Genomic DNA, 6,000 nt, shown 5'->3' with positions numbered 1-6,000 from the left:
CAGGTATGTGGCGCAGAGACGTGAACTGGAGAAGAGAGAAGCCGCGGAGGGCAGGGAGCTGTTTTTGCTTGCAGAGAGAGGACAGAGACTGGGGACGGGGCGGGGGGAAGTACAGGAAAAGCACCCCCCCAAAAACAGAAGCTGGAGAGAAAATGGAAAAGTGGAAACAGCCACAGGGACTGAATTAAAAAGGGAGAAAGGAGAGGGTTTAAATTCCATTAAGACTATAAACAGGGGGAGCACAGAGCCTGAAACTCCGCAGCACGATACCTGGCGGTGCTCTGGTGGGAAGGGCGAATCCCCAGGAGCAGAGTGAAGTCCAGGCAGTCCTGGGGCCACACAGGAGAGGCGGTTCCCCTGATGGAAGGACATTTGGTAGAGGCTGTGCCCCGTTCCAGCAGACCCCAGAGAACAAGCACATTTGCTGGTGCTGGAACAAGGTCTTTAAGAGTGAAGCCTGGTGCCAGATGCATGTTGTGATTTTCCACAATCCCTGAAGGGCTGCTGCTGCATGATCACATGAACTTTTTCTGGGGCGGGCTGGCACCCAGCCACAGTTTACGGGCATCAGCAACAGCACGGTCCCGCGGAACGTTCCTGGGTGGGGCCAGCACCCGGCCATTGCTCTGTGAGACCCTCTCCCAGAGGGTCTGAGTGGGTCAAAGCCACAGTCCCTCAGAAGCAAGGGGTCAGGAAACACAGCCGCATCTGAGATAAAATGCAGGAGGGAGGTGCTACCTGGCAAACTGACGGCTTGGTCACAGTGTAAATGCAGGGAGTGGACGGACCGGAGACAAAGGAAGGATGCGTGACTGCCGATCAGGGAGAACAGAGTTCTAATACTAGAGACTGGGGGTAGCTGGGTGACGCCATTTTTGCCCCTCCTGCGCATGCACATACACACCTACAAGCTCCACAATAATCCACCCCAGTAAGCTAAGCAGCACCATCTAGTGGAGAATGGAGCCATTACACTAAGCCCCACGCAACTGGGCCAACCTTGCTCTTCAGGAACACAAGTCTCTCCACCTGCTTAGTTTACAGACTATAAAGTGTTTCATAGTTTGACACCTAGGGGAAGACAATGTGATTTCAATGGTATTTCAGTCTGTTCGCTGGTCCATCTATTCAATTTTCTTTTTTTTCTTTCTTTTTCGTTTCTTTTCTTTTTCTTGAATAGGGAAAGAGAAAAAATGTATTTTTATTTTCAATTTTTATTAAAAGTATTTTTTTCTACAATACTTTTACTTTTTTGTAAATTTTTCAAATTCTGTTTTACTTCCATCATTTCATTTTATTCTATTTCATTGTATTCATTTTCACAGGAAGTTCATGACCACTAAACTACCCTGCAAGAAATTTTAAGGGGGACTCTCTGAGGGAGAAAAGACAAGGAAACAAAAAAAGACCAAAAGCAACAAAGACTAGAAAGGACCACAGAACACCACCAGAAACTCCAAATCTAAAAGAAACATAATGGCAATAAACTCATATCTTACAGTACTCACTCTAAACATCAATGGATTAATGCTCCAATCAAAAACATAGGGTAACAGAATGGATAAGAAAACAAGATCCATCTATATGCTGTTTACAAGAGACCCACTTTAGACCTAAAGACACCTTCAGATTGAAAGTAAGGGGATGGAGAACCATCTATCATGCTAATGGTGGACAAAAGAAAGCCAGAATAGCCATACTTATATCAGACAATCCAGACTTTAAATTAAAGACTGTAACAAGAGATGAAGAAGGGCATTATATCATAATTAAGGGGTCTATCCACCAAGAAGATCTAACAATTGTAAACATTTATGCTCCAAATGTGAAGGCGCTCAAATATATAAATCAATTAATCACAAACATAAACTCATTGATAATAATACCATAATAGTAGGGGACTTCAACACCCCACTTACAACAATGGACAGATCATCTAAACAGAAAATCAACAAGGAAACAATGGCTTTGAATGACACACTGGACCAGATGGACTTACCAGAAATATTCAGAACATTTCATCCTAAAGCAGCAGAATATACATTCTTCTCCAGTACACATGAAACGTTCTCCAGTATAGATCACATACTGGTACATAAATCAGCCCTCAACAAGTACAAAAAGATTGAGATCATACCGTGCAGATTTTCAGACCACAACGCTCTGAAACTAGAAGTCAGCCACAAGAAAAAATGTGGAAAGATAACAAATACTTGGAGACTAAAGACCATCCTACTAAGGAATGAATGGGCTAACCAAGAAGTTAAAGCAGAAATTAAAAAGTACATAGAAGCCAATGAAAATGATAACATCACAGCCCAAAACCTCTGGAACTCTGCAAAGGCAGTCATAAGAGGGACGTATATAGCAATCCAGGCCTTCCTAAAGAAGACAGAAAGATCACAGATACACAACCTAACCTTACACCTTAAAGACCTGGAAAAAGAACAGCAAATAAAACCTCAAACCAGCAGAAGACAGGAAATAATTGAGATTAAAGCAAAAATCAATGCTATTGAAACAAACAAACAAACAAAAACCAGTAGAATAGATCAATGAAACCAGAAGCTTGTTCTTTGAAAGAATTAACAACATTAATAAACCCCTAGCCAGTTTGATCAAAAAGAAAAAGGAAAGGACCCAAATAAATAAAACCAAGAATGAAAGAGGAGAGATCACAAGCAACACAGCAGAAATAAAAACAATAATAAGAGAATATTATGAGCAATTATATGCCAATAAAATGGGAAATCTGGAAGAAATGGACAACTTCCTAGAAACATATACACTACCAAAACGGAAACAGGAAGAAATAGAAAAGTTGAACAGACCCATAACCAGTAAAGAAATTAAATTAGTAGTCAAAAATCTCCCAAAACACAAGAGTCCAGGGCCAGATGGCTTTCCAGGGGAATTCTACCAAACGTTTAAGGAAGAGTTAACACCTATTCTCTTGAAGCTGTTCCAAAAAGTAGAAATGGAAGGAAAACTTCCAAACTCTTTCTATAAAGCCAGCGTTACCTTGATTCCAAAACCAGACAAAGACCCCACTAAAAAGGAGAACTATAGACCAATTTCCCTAATGTACAAGGATGCAAAGATCCTCAACAAGATATTAGCCAACTGGATCCAACAATACATTAAAAAAAATTATTCACCACGACCAAGTGGGATTTATACCTGGGATGTAGGGCTGGTTCAATATCTGCAAAACTATCAGTGTGATTCATCACATCAATAAAAGGACAAGAACCACATGATCCTCTCAATAGATGCAGAGAAACCATTTGACAAAATACAGCATCCTTTCTTGATAAAAACCCTCAAGAAAGTAGGGACAGAAGGATCATACTTCAAGATCATAAAAACCATATAAGAACGACCCAACGCTAATATCATTCTCAATGGGGAAAAACTGAGAGCTTTCCCCCTAAGGTCAGGAACAAGACAAGGATGTCCACTCTTGCCACTGCTATTCAACATAGTATTGGAAGTCTTAATCCCAGCAATCAGACAACACAAAGAAATAAAGGCATCCAAATCGTCAATGAGGAAGTCAAACTTTCACTCCTTGCAGACGACATGATGCTCTATATGGAAAACCCAAAAGATTACACCAAAAAACTGCTAGAACTGATTCGTGAATTCAGCAAAGTGGCAGGATATAAAATCAATGCACAGAAATCGGTTGCACTCCTAAACATCAACAATGAAGCAACAGAAAGAGAAATCAAGGTATTGATCCCATTTACAATTGCACCAAAAACCATAACATACCTAGGAATAAATCTAACCAAAGAGGTGAAAAATCTATACACTGAAAACTATAGAAAGCTTATGAAAATATTGAAGAAGACACAAAAAAATGGAAAAAGATTCCATGCTCCTGGATAGGAAGAACAAATATTAAAATGTCAATACTACCCAAAGCAATCTTCATATTCAATGCAATATCTATCAAAATAACACCAGCATTCTTCACAGAGCTAGAACAAACAATCCTAAAATTTGTTTGGAACCAGAAAAGACCCCCAAATAGCCAAAGCAGTCTTGAAAAAGAAAACCAAAGCAGGAGGCATCACAATCCCAGATTTTAAGCTGTATTACAAACCATAATCATCAAGACAGTATGGTATTGGCACAAAAACAGACACTCAAATCAATGGAACAGAATAGAGAACCCAGAAATGGACCCACAAATGTATGGCCAACTAGTCTTTGACAAAGCAGGAAAGAATATCCAAGGGAATAAAGGCAGTCTCTTCAGCAAGTGGTGCTGGGAAAACTGGATAGAGACACGCAGAAAATTGAACCTGGACCTTTCTTACACCATACACAAAAATAAACTCAAAATGGATGAAAGACCTCAATGTAAGACAGGAACCCATCAAAATCCTTGAGGAAAAAGCAGGCAAAAACTCTTTGACTTTGGCCGCAGCGACTACTTACTCAACACGTCTCCAGAGGCAAGGGAAGCAAAAGCAAAAATGAACTATTGGAACCTCATCAAAATAAAAAGCTTCTGCATAGTGAAGGAAACAATCATCAAAACTAAAAGGCAACCGACAGAATGGGAGAAGATGTTTGCAAATGACATATCAGATAAAGGGTTAGTATCCAAAATCTATAGAGAATTTATCAAACTCAACAGAAAAAAAACAAATAATCCAGTGAAGAAATGGGAAAAATACATGAATAGACACTTCTCCAAAGAAGACATCCAGATGGCCAAATGACACATGAAAAAATGTTCAACATCACTCATCATCAGGGAAATACAAACCAAAACCACAATGAGATACCACCTCACACCCGTCAGAATGGCTAACATTAACAACTCAGGCAACAACAGATGTTGGTGAGGATGTGGAGAAAGAGGATCTCTTTTGCATTGTTGGTGGGAATGCAAACTCGTGCAGCCACTCTGGAAAATAGTATGGAGGTTCCTCAAAAAAGTAAAAATAGAACTACCCTATGACCCAGCAATTGCACTACAAGGTATTTATCCAAGGGATACAGGTATGCTTTCAAAGGGGCACAGGCACCCCAATGTTTATGGCAACATTATCAACAATAGCCGAAGTATGGAAAGAGCCCAAATGTCCATCAATGGATGAATGGATAAAGAAGATGTGGTATATATATACAATGGAGTATTATTTGGCAATCAAAAAGAATGAAATCTTTCCATTTGCAACTACATGGATGGAACTAGAGGGTATTATGCTAAGCGAAATTAGTCCGAGAAAGACAAATATCATATGACTTCACTCATATGAGGACTTTAGCATACAGAACAGATGAACATAAGGGAAGGGAAGAAAAAATAATATAAAAACAGGGAGGGGGACAAAACATAAGAGACTCTTAAATATGAAGAACAAACAGAGGGTTACTGGAGAGCTGTGGGGGGGGAGGGGGCTAAATGGATAAGGGGCACTAAGGAATCTACTCCTGAAATCATTGTTGCACTATATGCCAAGTAACTTGGATGTAAATTTTCTTTAGAGAAATTTAAAAATTAAAAAAAAAGAAATTTCTGATGCACCCAGTAGCTGTGACAACTTGGAACCATATATAAACACTCTTGCAAATGCCTCAGGCCTATAGCTCTAGTTAAGGACGATGAGTTATGTGTGCAAGAGCCCACACAGGCTGTATTGCATGTGAAAAAAGAGGGCATCAATTTTCCTCTACCCTTGCCCCTGCCAGAGGCTTCATATGATGAGGCCAAGGCCAGATGTTCACCTTTCTCTCTTTAAATATTTCCCTGTCTCCAAGTTGCATGGATGGAGGAAATCATTCTGTCATCTCTCACACCCTTAATGATGTCTCCGAATGTAGAACTTCTGACTTCGGGGAGTGTCATGTTTTTCAAAAATGATTATCCCTAGATCAGTTTTAGGGCTTTTCATATGGGAAATCTCAAGTAAGGTGAGAAGGCAGAAGAGGTTTGGCCTGCAATAATTAAAACCAACATTCTAGGACAAACTACCACCA

Source organism: Panthera pardus, unplaced genomic scaffold (assembly GCF_024362965.1).
Source record: "Panthera pardus isolate Hobbes unplaced genomic scaffold, ASM2436296v1 HiC_scaffold_15, whole genome shotgun sequence".
Taxonomy (NCBI): domain Eukaryota; kingdom Metazoa; phylum Chordata; class Mammalia; order Carnivora; family Felidae; genus Panthera; species Panthera pardus.
The sequence above is the reverse complement of the archived record's forward strand: the minus strand, read 5'-3'. Positions refer to the sequence as shown.